Source organism: Otolemur garnettii, unplaced genomic scaffold (assembly GCF_000181295.1).
Source record: "Otolemur garnettii isolate 467f Iridium unplaced genomic scaffold, OtoGar3 scaffold00046, whole genome shotgun sequence".
Classification (NCBI taxonomy): domain Eukaryota; kingdom Metazoa; phylum Chordata; class Mammalia; order Primates; family Galagidae; genus Otolemur; species Otolemur garnettii.
In genome coordinates, this window is record NW_003852441.1 from 5,822,765 (window position 1) to 5,840,636 (window position 17,872).

The window sequence follows — 17,872 nt, forward strand, 5'->3', positions numbered from 1 at the left end:
TACTTTCAAGACAGTGATGCGTGATAGAGGGTAAAGATATGAGATGAGTTATTTAAATAAATATTTTGAAATAGATGTTTTGTGTCAAAATATGGAGCTCATTTTGTTATTTGACCAAAATATGTGATGTTCATGACCTTGCTTAGAGTACCAGTCTCTCTGGATGATGGTCTAATTTCAATATCCCTCAAAAGAGATCCTACAAATAATACGAAAATATAATTCCATACTTTGTTATAAAAGCATCAGCACCAACTTTTAGCTTTATTTGCTTTAGCTATATTTGTTGAAGTATAAAAACTATATATATATGGAATGGGGGCTAGGGTAACTCAGATTAGCCAACTGGAAAAATTATAAAAGGTAGGGAAAATCAAAGACCATTAATAAAAATTAGAATATTAAATATTAAATTGATGTTCTTGTTTATTTGAAGAGAAGTGCATGCATGTGTGTGAGTTGTAAATGTTCAGGAATAATCCATGTGAACTATGCAGAGATATGTGAGTTGTGAATGTTCAGGAATAATCCATGTGAACTATGCAGAGATGTGTGTGTGTGCGTGTGTGAGTTGTGAACATTCAGGAATAATCCATGTGAACTATGCAGAGATGTGTGTGTGTGCATGTGTGAGTTGTGAACGTTCAGGAATAATTCATGTGAACTATGCAGAGATGTGTGTGTGTGCATGTGTGAGTTGTGAATGTTCAGGAATAATCCATGTGAACTATGCACTCCACTTTATGGGAACTACCCATCTGACATATGCTGAACGGATTAATGGTTTATAAAAAAGTGTGTTAGCTTTACATCCTAAAGTTCATTTTTCCTTGTGCTGTCATATAATAGTTCATCTTCAGTAAGTATCTGTGCCTTGGGACCAGGGCCTCCAGGGGCTTGGCACATAATTTATAACAATGATGGAAAGGGGAAGCTGAGGATTTTTAGCCATGGGACCCCTGCATATTTGGAGAGAAGGAGAAGTTATATCACCCATGAAAAGGCTAATGAGATAGGCAGATTTCAGGGGAAAATGATCTTTTTGTCCTGCCCTTTCATGTCTAAATTGTAATGACTCCAGCATGCTCTCTTTGAGTATAAGATTATATGACATACTGAGAACAGTTCTGAGTTACTCAGAACTCAGGGCATTTACCAATAAAAGCCAACTTAATCGGATGCCTTAATTATGTCACCTTCACTCCTATGACATAGCCCTAGGGACAGTTTGAGGGCTGGGTTTCAGTTCAACATCTCAGTCCACTTTCCAACTTCCAATACAGTCTTTCAGACAGATAGCTGTGGTCCTCTGCAACTGGGGGGATATTTGTATATTTGGCAGTTGGAAATGCAGCTCCGGGTCTCAGGAGAGAATTCAAGGGAGAAGAAAGAGATGTGAGAGTTAGAATATGTCTAAACCAGGTTGGCCTGTTTTATGAAGCAATTCTGGCCCTCTTCTTCCTCTTTACTCAGGAGCTGGGAGGCAGCCATCTTGAAGCAGGTGGCATTGCGAGGATGCTATTGGGCGTCTGCAAGCCGGCAGTTATTCCCTCAGGTAGGCAGATGTTTCATAGGACTGCTTTAAAATGAGCAGAGAATCTGTTGCTGTTTCAGATTTTTCTGAAACTTTAAGATCTTTAACATGAAGCCATTCTCCAAGCTAGTAATGTGCTAGCAGAACACAGGAACACAGGAACGAATCAGAGAAAGTGAGCATTTGGGACACATTAGAAATTCAATATCAGCTTTGTGAAGTTGTGAATAATTAGCCACAGCTTTTGTCTCTATCCCTGCAGTTAGTGACATGAAAGTGATTAGGTTTCTAAAAAACAGTTTGAGCTTACTAAGTGTATTAAGTAACAAGGTTTTTAATCAACAGCTTATTGATTCCAGCAGGACAGTTGTGAGAGCAAAAAGCTCTAGATGCTGGGTGAATACATGTGCAGGCTAGTCTGCTGCTACTTAAAAGAAAAATCAAAGCAATAGATATTTTATAGGAATTTAAGGTTTCCTCTCCCCCTTTGGTAGTAACTTTAAGACAAGGGTAAAAGTTGCCACAATTGTAAAAATATTATTCTGATATAAACCCAGGAGTTTGGTTGAGATAGCTTTGGGACTTCTTTCCTCACAGGGGAAAAGAATCCTTACTTAACAAATGGTGCTGGGAGAACTGGTTAGCCACATGTACCAGACTGAAACTGGACCTGTACCTCTCACCACTGACAAAAATGGACTCTCACTGGATAAAAGATTTAAATTTAAGACATGAAATGATAAAAATTCTAGAAGAGGGCAGCGCCTGTGGCTCAAAGGAGTAGGGCGCTGGCCCCATATGCCAGAGGTGGTGGGTTCAAATCCAGCCCCGGCCAAAAACTGCAAAAAAAAAAAAAGTTCTAGAAGAAAGTGTGGGGAAAACTCTTAATAAAATCGACCTGAGAACCACACCTATTGTCCATCTTACAAGGATACATGTGAATCTTTCTAGATGCAGAATATAAATGTCTTAGCACAATAACTAAGAAAATGCAAAGAAGGCTATGTTAACCAGGTTGGTGAAAATATATCAAATTGTGTATAAAACCAGCACACTATACCCCATGACTGCATTAATGTATACAGCTATGATTTAATAATAATAAAAAAAAATCAGCCTGAGAAAAGATTTTATGAAGAAGAACCCCCTGGCAATTGCAGCAACACCAGAAATAAATAAGTGAAACTTGATAAAGCTGAAAAGCTTCTGTACAGCTAAGGGCACAACAACTAAAGCAAACAGCTGCAAAACAGGAGAAAGTATTTGCATGATATGAATCTGACAAAGGGCCGATAAATAGAATCTACAGAAAACTCAAATTAATCAATAAGAAAACAATAAACAATCCCATTTATAAGTGGACAAGAGACATGGACAGAACCTTCCTCGAAGAAGATAGGAGAATGGCCAACACACACATGAAAAAATGCTCATCATCCCTAATCATCAGAAAAATGCAAATCGAAACTACCCCGAGATATCACCTAACCCCAGTGAGCATAGCCCATATCACAAACTCCCAAAGCTTCAGGTGCTGTAGTGGATGTGGAAAGAAGGGAACACATTTGCACTGCTGGTGGGACTGCAAACTAAGACAGCCTCTATGGGAAGAAATATAAAGAATTCTCAAAGAGCTAGAAGTTGACCTGCAATTTTATCCTGCAATCCCATTACTAGGTATCTAGAAGAAAAAACAATCATTTTACCATAAGTATATTTACACTAGAATGTTTATTGCAGCTCAATTCACAATTGCCAAAATGTGGAACTGACCCAGTGCCCATCAACACATGAAGGGCTTAATAAACTTTGGTATATGTATATCATGGAATAATACTACTTAGCCATAAAGAAGATGGAGACTTTACATCTTTTATATTTACCTGGATGGAGTCCTTCTTCTTAGTAAAGTATCACAAGAATGGAAAGGCAAGTATCTAGTGTACTCAATACTCACATGAAACCAATAGATAAACAATTACACACGCATAGGAGAGAAAAACACAATTTAATTCAAATAGAAGGAAGAGAGGAGGTAAAAGGGACAGGGGAGGAGGGTGGGTGACTGCTAAGCTGTCCTCTAAGGTGCCCAAGGTAAGGGTACACAGCACACCCTCTGGGTGGAGGGCTCTAATACAACTTGAACTTTACCTGAGAAATGCAAGGAATGTAACCTAATCACGGGCATCGTTGTATTAACTGAAATTAAAAAAATAAATAATGAGTTTTGTACCCTTTGTTTAGCCCCCTTTTCATACTTACATTTTAGATTTAAAAAAAGGTTTATAATGTGTCACTTTTATTATCCCTACTCAGTAAACATTTCTTGAGAAAATTTAAAACAGTATGTCTGAGGCAGCCCACTAAAATAATTCAGAATAAAAACAACAGACACTGTAATGCCTGGGACTTGGAGGAGTCTCCCCTAACTATGAGGCTGACAGAAGTAGATTGAGAAACACACATCTATAATTTTTCACCTAAAAACAGAGAATGCCTAAGTGCAAACTAGAAGCATCTTCATTTCCAATTTCCTGCAAGCAGTCCAGAAGTCCAGGGCTATCCCAATCAGACCAGGCACCAACCCTATCTCGTGGGGGGATGATGTGGGGGGCAGCCATGTCACCATCACCAGGCCCATTGGGTCCCATCACTTGCATCAACTCTAGGATGATGGCAACTTGCAAGTAGGTAGGAGCCCCAAGAAAGGGTGTTGAACTCTTAGGCCTAGTGGGCCTAGGCTAAGACAGAAAGGTGTCAGGCCTAGGCTATAATGAAAAAAATACCAGTTAACTCCTGGCAGATTTCTGGACTGCAAGCTTTCACAAAAAAAAAGAAAGAAAGAAAGAAAAAGAAAGAAAGAAAGAAAGAAAGAAAAAAAAGAAATAAGTTTAGTTCACTCCCAAGATAGATGAAAAAGTACTAATTAACTTCTTGCTTCTAGTTCACTCCCAGTTTCTTGCTTGGCTAACTCCTGGGAAACCAATTGGGAGGCACTAACTATCCCCGGACTGACCTTTAAACAATATCAGGTGGGGAAAGTACTGAAACTAAAATGTATAGGGGAAAATATTAAAACAAAGATGTATGATGTATGACTCGCTAACCACAAAATTCTGCTTCTGTACAATGCTAGTTTGCTACCCCACCCAAATGCACCTGAGCTGAGCATCCTGAATGCCAACCGGGATGCAGACCAACCCTTAAAAATCCGACCCCTTAGGCACTTGGGGCTGCTCTCAGAAACCCCACGTTGGGACACCGAGGCAGTCACCGGTCGGCTCGTTAATAAAAGGACTCATCTTTAAATTCAACTTGTTTGGCAATGTGGACTTTGTGGAACTCCTGGGCATAACAGAACAGTGTTACCTGACCTATGCTGAGGACTGATGTTGATCCCACCACCAACTATAGGGGTTCCAAAGAAAGAGAATAGAAAGGATGGAAACGAAGTCATCAAAACAGACTTTCCAGGGCTGAGCAGCTAGAAATATAAAGAGGCATGAATTTTCACATTAGAAAGGACTACAGGTGGCAAAGTGGGCGGAAATCTAGGCACCACCGTGTGTCTTTAAAAGAAAGGGAAACCAAGGAATTTGGGGTTTAACTGTAGTTCTTCTTCAGTGGTAGCAGTGTGAAGATCTTTCATTTTCATTTTTTCATTGTTTATATTTCTATATTATTTGGATTTTATCTTGACAATGATATAATCCAAATATTAAAAATATTTATATTTAAATATAACTAAAGGCCAGGCATGGTGGCTCACACCTATGATGCTGATGTTTTCAAAGGCTAAGATTGGAGGACTGCTTGAAGCCAGGAGTTTAAGACCAGCCTGGGCAACACAGCAAGACCCTATTTCTACAAAAAATTTTCAAAAATAAGCTCAGCATAGTGGCACATGCCTGTAGTCCTAGCTACACAGGAGGCTGAGGCAGGAGGATGGCTTAAGCCCAGGAATTTGTGTTAAGGTTGCAATGAACTATAATCTCTCTTGCCACTGGGCTCTAGCTTGGGCCACAGAGCAAGATCTTATCTCTAATTATATATATATGTATGTGTATATATATATATACACACATATGTGTGTGTGTATACAACTATTGATTGTATACACACACATATATATTATATACACACACACAACTACTAATTTTATATATATGTGTGTATGTATACAACTATTAATAGCCAACTATTTTAATTTGCACACAAACTTTATGGACATTCTGTGTGTATATAGATAGATAGATATGTGTTTATTATATGTATGTATATACACACTAAAAATGTCCTCTAATCAAAAAAATGAAGGAAATGTCGGGGCTGAGAATGAGGCATATATAATACAAAAGGTGTACCAAAGGAAGGCTTGTTTGTTTTTAATGTCCAAAAATAAATGTAAACATAAAAAATTATTCTTAAAACAGAAAATGTGAAATGCAGTAATAACACGACTTTTTAGCATCATAGATATAGAAAGGAAGAAGAAACCACATAGATTTCATAATTTTTCACCTTTTATGTGAGAACTTAAAAAGGCTTCTCATTACATGACTCCAACAATTAGGAAAATATAAGCTAAACATAGATTAAGTTTATACCACTACATGAAAAATAATAAACTTTCCAGAACTCTGAGGAAAAAACATCACGACAGAAAGTCTACATACAGAAAGACGGAAACGGAATAACCGGGATACAGGAGTGGCCAACGTTTGGGCTCCCTGCCCCACATTAGAAGAAGAGGCGTTATGTCGGGCCACACAGTAAATACTCAGATGCCAACAAAAGCTGATGAGCAAAGTGAAAAAGTCTGTGCATAATTTTCATGATCTCTCCTACCACAGATAAGCAAAAAAGTCCTCACATAATCTGCATGCAGCCTGCGGGCTGGGAGTTGGACCCCCGGGTGGTAAGGCAAACCTGTCTACTTTAATAATAACCAACAAGACATTTTAAAGGTAACATGATTGTTTAGGCATCATAGTTTTTGGCCTCTCAGAAGTTGTTAATGTTATTAACCACTCCCTTTCTAAGGCACTTTTTCTCCTGGAATTTCACTATACCGTATTTTCCTGCTAGTTCTCTGTTCTCTCTAGAACACGACATCTCATTCTCCTGGTTGACTTAACCTTAAGTACCCAGATATTTAGTACTGAGAGTCCTCACGGTCTAGCTTGAAACCGACTTTCGACTCTGTGAAGACCGTGGAGCCCGAGGCACACATGCCCATGACTTCAGCTGGCATCTGTGACAGTAACCCTCACATGTGTCATCAAAGGCAGGTCTTTCTTCTGAGCCTCAGCCCCATACGGACCTCTGCCCACTTGTCTTCCCTCAAAATTCTTTAATGTCCCCCCAAAGACCACAGGTCAAACTGAACTGAACTCTCAAACCTGCTCTTTCCTGAAGAAGACAGCAGGTCTTCCCTATATCCATGAAGGCCCCCAGCACAGTTTCTCAAGGTAGAAACCCAAGTCACCTTAATGCTTCCTGACGTACAGGTGCCTCTCACCTGACATCTGTCCCCTGCCAGCCCCTTAAAATCACCTCCCATCGGGTCTCCTTACTCCTGGAACTTTCCCAGTAAGACATTCATCTCCATTTTAATTACGTATGTGTGTGTATGTTGTTGAGTAATGTCCATCTTTTTTCTCTTTCAGCTGCAGAAGGCCAAGGACTACGTCTAGGAAAGTGTGAGACACACCTATGGACACATTTTTGCTGAATGAACTTATTTATATGTGTTATGCATTCCTACAACCACTCATTTGTTTAGGAAGTGCTATTCTGTTCCTTTGGAGCATAGACAAGGACCTCGGGCTCAATGCAGTTGCAAACAAATCATCATCACATGTCTCTAAAAAGCAATGTCCTTTTTCTCTCACAACTATCTTTTTGCAAAAGAGGTTTTATTTTATAAAACTCTCTTCTCTCTCAATTAGAGCAGATCAACAGCTGGAGTATCCATGGAGTCCTACAGCCCATTTGTCTGGGGATAGCGAACATCTGCCTTGCACAGCTTATTCCCACTTTACCCTTGGGCCGGTGCTAGACGCTTTGCTTCCCACACACATGCTGCAAATCGACAGCTATGGGTGTTCAGGGAGAAAGGCTTTCACATCTGCATTGGAGACCAGTGAGGAGTTGCCTATGGCTAGCTCTGATTTGCAAATATGCCTTTGTGAAATGGGGGACACAGGGAGAATTTGGTGCTCTCACCAGATGCTTTAAATTCTGCATTTGAATATTACTATCATGAAAAATAAAGTTGGCGTGACTGCCTGAGAGGGCCATGTTAGAGGCTCTAGACCCTGTGTCTGACCAGAAGCAGGGGACAGCATAAAAAGCACAGAAGAGCCTAAAAGAACCACATGCTGTGATGTCACACTAGCTTGCCTTCCAGCTCAAACAAAACATCAGGGTCGTCTTCAGGAGCCATGAAGATAATGGGAATGATCTCTGTTTCAGAAGAACGCATAGTTTTATGGGACCCCTGAGGGAGCTGAGGAATTTTTTTGATAGAATGGAAGTGAACCCAGGCCAGGTGTCAACCTAGAAATTGTGATAAGATATTTAGCCACAGTGAGATTGCGACAATCAAATGGAGGCTACAAAAACAGCTCTTTGAAAGCAATGAGAAATGTGCAGTGTATATGAGGAAAACCGTTTAAATATATGCATACAAGAATGGCACTAAAAACCTGTTAGAATGGCTAAAATTTAAAGACCACACCGAGTGTGGTAAGTATGGGGACAGATTGGAACTCTCATACACTGCAGAGAATGTAAAGTGCTACAGCCACTTTGGAATAGCTGGTTGGCAGTTTCTTAAAAGTTAAACATGGATTTACATGGATTTATCATTCTGCCCTAATTATTGATCCAACAGAAATAAAAACATTCATTCATACAAACACTTGAACACAAATGTTCATAGTAGGCTTATTTATGTTAGTCAAAAACTGGAGCCAGTCCAGGTGTAGATTAAAAGGTGAACACATGATATGTCCGTACCAGGGAATACTACCCAGCAATAAAAATGAATTGAATAAAAACCAAAAATGGAGGCTCGGTGCCTGTAGCTCAGTGGCTAAAGTGCCAGCCACATACCCTGGAGCTGGCAGGTTCAAACCCAGCCCAGGCCTGCCAAACAACAATGACAACTACAACCAATAAGTTGCCAGGCATTGTGGCAGGTGCCTGTAGTCCCACCTACTTAGGAGGCTGAGGCAAGATAATTGCTTAAGCCCAAGAATTTGAGGTTGCTGTAAACTGTGACACCATGGCACTCTGCCGAGGGTGACATACTGAGACTGTCTCAAAAAAAAAAAAAAAACAAAAAAGGATGAATCTCAAAATAATTATGCTGAGTGAAATAAGCCAGAACAAAAATTCAGAGAAAGACAGAACAGACTATGATTCAATGTGATATAAGTTCCAGAAAATGCAAACCCATCTATAATGACAGAGCGTGGCGAGTGGCTACCCAGTGATGGGGTGAGTAGGCAGGTGGACAGAGGTGGGAGAGAGGATTGTAAAGGGGCCCAGAGAAACTTTAAGAGGTGATGGATACCTGAATTTTCTTAATGTTTATGGTTCCATGGGTCTATCCACACTCCAAAATTTATCACATTTCTTACTTTAAATATGTGCAGTTTGTTGTATGTCCATTATGCCTCAAGAAATCTGCTGTTTTCTAATTTTATTAAGTCAAATATACATAGATCATGAATACATTCATGCATATGTAAGAGTGAGGGCACCTAAAAAGAAAACTGAGAGAGAACATCAATAGTCAATTCTCATGAAAAGGGACAGAATCTTGAGGAAAAAATATAAAAAACATTCAAATATTTTTTTAACTAGCAAAATAAAAGATGCAAACTCAAATAATGATATACAATTGCCTTGCTAGCAAAATACCGTATTTCCCTGAAAATAAGACCTACCCCCAAAATAAGCCTAGCAGGATTTCTATGCATTTGTTAAATATAAGCCCTACCCTGATAATAAGACCTAGTGATGAGCATGGAGCATTTCAGCGCAGAGTGGTAAGGAAGACTGGAATACCTTTTATCTGCTGCAGCTCCTTTCTCCAAGCCGTTGGCACTTGCGCAGGTGTGTGTGTGGTAACCATGGTCGCAGGCATCCTATTGTGCACATGCAAACAGCTAGGGGAAAGGAGTTTACCCGTCACTAGCACCAGCCCCACCAACAAGGTCAGCTCCCCCTGTCAGGTTCCAGAAGAAGATGATTTAACTGTATTTGAATAAATGTAGATTGTTGATTGTTGTTATTATACTTAATAAAAATAAGACATCCCCTGAAAATAAGCCCTAGCATGTCTTCTTGAGAAAAAAATATAAGACAGTGTCTTATTTTCAGGAAAACATGGTAGGAGATTATTCTCAAATAGCAATTTCAGTGCCAGGGACTGGGAAGTATGTGTGTGTGTGAATGGTGCGACTTTTCTAGGGGACACCCCAAGTGTATATCAAAGCCATGATTCAGCTTTTGACCAAGTAATTCTGTTGTTTTATTTCTAAGATGCATTCTAAGGAAATGATCAAAGATGCGCACAGACACCTGCGTGCAAGGGTGACGTGCTTTCCAACATCTGGCCTGTTTGCTGTCAGATTCAGGCCCATGTTTGTTATTCTGCCAGCACATGCTCACGCACACACATGTACACACACGCAGGCACACATGCACACATGTACACACACACATGTGTACACATGTGCACACGTGCACACACACATATACACGTGCACACCCATACACACATGCACACGTACACATGCACACACACACATTTTCCAAGCTCTTTTATGGTTAGGTTTCTGGGTAGTTTTCAGTATCATGAAAGACAATGGCAGAAAATCAGGAGATTAGAGGAAGGAAGAACCCAGGGTACTTCTCTACTCTGTCTCTCTCTCTCTCCACCTTTTGTGGGCTCACCGGAAAAAGCTCTGTCTTTTCTGTGTTACAGCAACCAGCACACAGGAAGTTCTGCCCTGCTGTTTCCAGCACTTTCCCAGCAGTGTCTGCCTTAGTCCTCCTTCCTGCTGGATTGTTCTAACGAGTAGCTCCTCATGGTCACTTCCCCTGGAAGGTCAGAAGCAGCTTCCTACTCTCCCTGCTCACTGATGCGCTTCCCAGCTCTTACACCAACCGAATCACAAACTCTCTGTATTAAATTCCCTCCAAATTACGTACAGAAGTTTCTTGTTCCCTGGCCAGGCTCTGACTAATACAGATACTGATCATAGTTACAATTTTCCCAACACAAGTTTGAAAATGACATCCCTAGTAGTAATTTGATAAAACATATTGTGGTCCATCCAGATGACAGAATAGTTTGCAGACAATGAAATCATGTTTCCAAAGCACATTCAAGGAATTTAAAAAATGTAATATACAATTGTATGACAAGCATGACTGTATGAGAAAATTTTGAAAATAAGAATTATTTTTTGCTGGTGAGAATGTGAAATGATACAGCTATTCTTGAGAAGAGCAAGGTGGGTTTAAACACAGATTTGTGAAGGACACACATGTGGAAATGCACCACAACAGGATGGCGGTCAAGGGCATTACATCAACCAAAAGAAAAGGTAACACCAAACGTTCACATTCTGTACAATTCTGTTCACAGAATATTCTCAAGGTGATATAATTTCAGTGATGGATAACGGATCAGTGGATGCTAGGGGCTGTGGTTGAAGGCAGGGAGAACATGAGGGCGTTTCTTTGTGTTGATGGAACAGTTCTGGATCCTTATTGCAGGGTTGGTTACACAAAGCTACACAGAGGATAACATTTCAGCGAGACACACAACCAAAAAAAGTGCATGCACCAGTGGCAATGCATCATGGTTGTACAGAGTTAAATAAAGGTTTCATAGGAACTCTGTGTGTTATTTTATAACTTCTGTGAGTTGTAAGCTGTTTCAGTATAAACCAATTCTAACAGAAAAGATATAAAATAGAAACAGTCTCTAATTAGATTGGTAATTTCTATTTTCACTTTCTATTTCTTAATTTTATAAATGCTACAATGTATAACTTTTATAGTTAGTTAAAATTGAATGTATATGTATAATTGGTAATGTAGAAATAAAAAGCAGTTTACAAAGAAATGTGTATGGGAAGAGTCCATTAAAAAAACTGATTAAGGGCGGTGGTGCCCATGGCTCAGTGGTTAGGGCACCAGCCACACACACTGAGGCTGGTGAGTTCAAGCCCGGCCCCAGCCAGCTGAAATAAACAGCGACAACTGCAACAACAACAACCACCACCACAACAACAAATAGGCAGACGTTGTGGTGGGTGCCTCTGGTCCCAGTGATTCAGGAGGCTGAGGCAAGAGAATTGCTTGAGCCCAAGAATTGGAGGTTTCTGTGAGCTATGACCCATGGCACTCTTCCAAGAGTGACATAGTGAGACTCTGTCTCAAAAAAAAAAAAAGAAAGAAAAAGAAAGAAAGAAAGAAAGAAAGAAAGAAAAAACTGAATAAGTATTATAATTGTACATAGTTGTACCCTCATAATCAAGAATAAAATGGGAAAATACACACTATTTTTATATACTGATTACTGAGCAACAGAAGAGTGGTTATAAAACTGGAGGAGTTGATTTTATTTTTTAAAATCTAGCATCATTGTGTTTACTGATTATAAGGATATATTACATTTTTAATTTTAAAAAAACTAGTAAATAAAATACTTAAAAACTATTTTAAGGCAGTGCCTGTAGCTAAGTGGGTAGGGTTCCAGCCACATACACCGAGGCTGGCGGGTTCAAGCCTGGCCCGGGCCTGCTAAACAACAATGACAACTGCAATAAAAAAAATAGCCAGGCTTTGTGGCGGGCACCTGTAGTCCCAGCTACTTTGGAGGCTGAGGCAAGAGAATCACTTAAGCCCAAGAGTTTGAGGTTGCTGTGAGCTGTGACACCATGGCACTCTACCAAGTGTGACATAATGAAACTCTGTCTTAAAAAAAATCTATTTTAAAATATATAAAGCTTTAAGTGAGAAACAATAATTGACTTAATTCATACTTTCACTTTTAAAGATTTCTTTATGTGGTTCGGATCTTCATTTTCCTTTTCAGACACATCACAACACATCATAATGTATACTATTAAGTTAAAGAAGGTTATTGAGACAATTAGTTGAAACAAACCATATCTTAGACCAGATTGTCATCTATAAGAAGAAAATGAGAAGTTATATTATTACACAGTTTTTGTACAAAGTCAAAATAAATTTAAAATAGTTTTTATCTCTGCATAGTTAAAAATACTGTAAATTAATAAAAATAAAATTTTTATACTTTAAAAATAATACTGTTTACTTATTTTTATAGATTTTGGATTTGGTAATGAAAAAGGATTGTTTATTTTCTTGAAAAGTAGCTATGCAAAACAAATTTTAGTGCCTGTGTTTAGTAAATACGTATGATATATTATGAAAGGATAAAAATCATTGTAAAATAGCTCCAGGGTCTATATATATATATATATATATATTATTTTTTAATGGTATTTTTCACTTGATCTGAGACCTAGAATTTAGGCTTTCTCAGAGATTGGGCTCAGGAAAATGGGTACAGTTATAATGTCAGTAATGGTATGGCCTCATTCCCTGACATCCTCAGGCCTGTAGTGTTCCTTCATTATGCTTTTGATGTCAGAACCATCAAATACCGTCTTTACTGGTGGAAAAATGGGGCAGTCATAGGTAAAAGGTACTTCCAATCATCTTTCATCAGGAGAACCTTACTTATTGCTTATTTGGGCACAAGCACAGTTAGAACATCCTTCCCTTTTTAAGTATTAGAGCAAAGCTAGATGTAGACCATGTAAGCCCGTGGAGCTTCTGTAAGCTTCTTTCTCCAGCTTTTGCTATAGCAAATCAGAAATGGCCAGCCCAGGTTTTGTTCGTAGTTTGATTTTTTCCTGTTTCTCTGGACGTGCCACCCCAAGTAGTAAGGTTATTTGAACCAATTTTCTCAGAATACCTTCCAGAAATAACTCATTTTTTTCCTCTTCTCATCAAAAGATTCATTAACTTATTTAAAACTATACCTGGTTTGAACTTGGTTCCCTGACTCTCTAGCTATGTGACCTTTAGCAAATTACATACACCCACTAGTGCTCAATTTCCTTATGGTAAGACTATTTATTTCAGAAATATGGAGAGGTTTAAAAGAGATTTGTGCTCCATGCCTGAGAAACTATGAGCATCAACAATATTTGTTGAATCTGAGCTCTAAAAATTAGTATTTGCCAAGGAGCTGCCAAACCAGTTTTTAAAAATCCATTACTTCTTCAATAGTTGTTACATTGTAACAAACAAAGTATATGGAGATTTTGATTTGGTCTCTTCAGAAAATAAAGTTAAGTTGTTGTTTCTTTACTGCTCCCTTCCTTGGCATGTTGTGTTTCTTTTGTGGCGGGGAAGAGTTCACGATATTTTACAATTCTGTTATCCCTGGTGGAAATAAAATTCTGTCCCTCCCACTCAAATTTTATTTGGCTTCTGAGTTTTGTGATACACGAAATCTGTATCTTTTCCTTAAACACAGGAAAACTTCATGTAATTTTATAGTCACTCAGTGAACAATTATTTGCTAACTCTGTTACATAGTATTTGGAGAGTTTCACCATGTTCAAGTTCAATGTCCAAACTGCCCTTGATAGTAGTGAGTAGGAGATGGCTGTCTGCCCCCAACATCACTTGTACATAACACACACACACTTGAGGATCTTAAGCAGAAAAACTCAAATAAGTTGGGAAAATAAACTTTATTTATACAACTCCTGTTGTACCCAGGAGTTCCACAAAGACCACACTGCTAAACAAGCCAAATCTACAGCCGAGTTCTTTTATTGAAGAGCCAGCCGGTGCCTGCCTCAGTGTCCCAACATGTGGTTTCTCAGAGCAGCCCCAAGTGCTTAACGGGTCAGGTTTTTAAGGCTTTGTTTGCATCCTGGTTGGCACACAGGCTGTCCAGGTGCATCCAGGTAGGGTAGCAAGCTAGCATTGTACAGAAGCAGAATTTTGCGGTTAGTTACCCATACATCATACATCTTTGTTTGAATATTTTCCCCCTATACATCTTAGTTTCAGTACTTTCCCCACCTGGTATTGTTTAAAAGTCAGTCCAGGAACAGTTGGTACTTCCCAGCCTGCTTCCCAGGGAGTTAGCCAAGCAAGAAACTTGAAGTGAACTAGAAGCAAGGAATTAATTAGTACTTTCTCGTTTATCTTGGGAGTGAACTAGACTTATTTCATTTCATTTGAAAGCTTGCAGTCTAGAAATTCGCCAGGAATTAACAGGTATTTTTCCATTATAGCCTAGGTCTGACACCTTTCTGTCTTAGCCTAGGCCCACTAGGCCTATTAATACATTAGGAAATGTATATGATGTATACTTTCCTATGCTGGTGGTAGGAAAAAATGATTGCACCTTCTCTTCCTCCTCTGAATATCCAATGAGGTACATATTCTGTCTTGCTTTTCCTTTAGACCAGACTGAACCTTACTGGCTGTGTTCAGGGATCTTTGGAAAGAGAGGAGAAAGAGGAGAGGAAGGTGGTGGTAGAGATGCTTCTTGGATCACGTGTGCCCTTTGGCCAGACCCTTGTGGGAATGGCATGCTGAACTTGGTATGAGATGGGGCTCCACTATCCTGGGCCTCAGACTGACGTGCAGGGCATCACAAAACACACGGTAAGGTCAGTACAAAGTCAGGTGGCTTGGAAATTCAAGCAGGAGAGAGCATTTCACCCTGAGAGTGTACGGCTTTCACTGTGTGCTCTGTGCTACCAACTCTGTGCATCAGTTGAATTGGGCTTGTGTCTACTATGACCCTGCAGTGCTCATCTCAGGAGATGAATGAGTTTGTTTCTGAAAGTCAAAGAGATCTAAATCTAAACCTAGTAAGTCTAAAGAGAGCCCCAACTGGGTGGGGGGGGGTAAAAGAAATAGCATTTACAAGCATCAAATACAACTGTTGTTTCTCATGGTTAAGAATGACAGGGATCCTCATAAACTTCAAGGGAAGGAGACTGATCAGCCTGGATGCAATCCGGCACCCACAGTTTCTTGCAGCCCCAGACTTGTCTAACATGATCATCATGCAGCTGGCTGAGCAAGAGGCACGATGCTGGACACCGAGAGGCCTGGCCAGTGGGCAGGATGCCCGTGTCAGCACACAGTGATGGACATGCTTACCCATTATTTTTCTCTGATTGAGCTGAATAAAGCAGCTCTCAAACACTAGGGAATACTTGAATTCATCCTTCTTATGACTGTCACTGAAATTTCATCAGGGAGTTACTAAACATGGTTACTTCCTAGCCACTCTGGACTATGTAATACAGTGTCATATATAAATCTAATTTTGATCTCTCTCTCTCTCTCTCTTTCTTTCTTTCATTTTAAAATAGCTCAATATCTTCCATTTATCATGCCTAGGAAACAGTCCATAAACCAGTCCTGGTGAGAGGGAGCAACTAAAATTGTGTGTCTTGCTCTAAGACTTAAACAATGATGCTTCAGCAGACAGACCTGGGGCGAGGTAGGGGTAGAGGTAGAGGCGAGGTAGAAATCCTGTGATTTCTATTTCCTGATATTCATACCTGACATATTATTTCTTTTTGGATTTGAGCAAGGCCTGTGACTTCCTTCTGGTGATTGAATATGGCTAGCATGAAAATATATTTGCAGATGGCATTAAGGTCCCAAATCAATGGATTTTGAGTGAATCAAGTAGGAAGTTATCCCGGTGGATCTGACTTAATTTGGTGGAAGTTCCTTTTCAAGAAGAGAAGGGACAGAGCCCTCTCTTATGTAGAGGCTGTTATTGCTGACTTGATGAAGTGCATAGCTGGAGACGCTTACTTAGTGCAGACATGAAGCTGTGTCCCTTGCATGTAAGAGTGGCTTCCAGGAACTCAGGGACCTTCAGCTGACAGCCAGCTGCAGTTGCATGAAATTGAAGTCTGATAACAAAGAGAATGAGCTTGGAAGTGGAAGCAGAGTCTTCCAAAGCTGAGCTTCCAGATGAGAAGGTAACCTAACCAGCCCCTTGACTGTAGCCTTGTGACCCTCAATTGAGGACCCAGCCAAGCTGTGCCCAATCTCTTGGCCCACAAAAACTCTTGAGATTAATAATAATAATAAAAACAATAATAAAAAGTGTTGTTTTAAGCTACCTCAGGCTTCATTGAACTCTCAGGACTGAAGTGGCCTCTTTTCTCACTACTGCTCTTGAAGTATCATATGTACAAATCACAAAGCAGTTAAACAAGTAAAGCTGGACTTATCTCAAAGGAAGGTATAAGTAGTAATAGTAAGACGCTATGTAAAAAGCACAAGTGCACTCTTTTAAAAAAGGTAAAAATAAAAAGAATAGCAATGCACACAAGGAAAAACCAGCCTCAATAGTAATAATATTCAAGGAAGTACAATATCACACTCAAAAACTGGCAAAACTTAAAAGCACAGTAACAAACTTTGGACAAAATAAGAAGCAATGACAAATCTCATAATTGACAGAGGAGTGTAAATTGGTTTAGACACTTTCCAGAGCAACATGAAATATCTCATAAAGTTAAAAATGATTATGTCAATGACCTGGCAATTTCACCTTTGAATACGCACATATCCTAGAGAAATGTTCACATCTATGCAGCAAAAACATATGTTTTTTTATATGTTATTTATATGTTTTTATATGTTATTTGTCACCTTGACCAAGCCACAGTCTCCAGTTGTTCAAACACTAATCTTAGCAGTTATAAAGATATTTCATAGATGTGATTGAAGTTTATAAGCAGTTGATTTTAAGTAAAAAAGATTATCTTAGATAATTCTCTTAGGCTTGATTTGATTAGTTGAAAGATCTTAAAAGCAGAGCCAAAGTTTCCCTGTATAAAAATTTTGCCCATGGAAAGAAGCTTCGCCCTGTACCCTAAAGACCCAGGTGGCTCTTCCTGGTGGCTGCCTTGGCCGCCCCACAATCACCAGTTCCTTACAATAAATCTCTTAATCTCCTATTGATTTGGTTTCTCTGGTTGAACCCTGACAGATACAACATACAGGCTGTTAATTTTAGTGAAAGAAGGAAAGAGGAAAGAAAGGGAAGGAGCAGGAAAAATGAAAGGAAAAGAGAGGAAAAAAAGGAAGAGAGGGGAAGGAAACTAAGGAGGAAGGAGAAAGGAAAGGAAGAGAGTGAAGGGAAACTGAGGAGGAAGAAGAAAGGAAAGGAAGAGGGGGAGGGAAATGGAGGAGGAAGGAGAAAGAAAAGGAAGAGAG

General features: G+C 39.4%; 1 pseudogene; it reads left to right on the forward strand.

The window, feature by feature from the left end:
* Nucleotides 1-1,515: 1,515 nt before the first annotated feature.
* LOC100950107 overlaps nucleotides 1,516-17,872 on the forward strand; it is a 36,838-nt pseudogene continuing 20,481 nt past the window's right edge.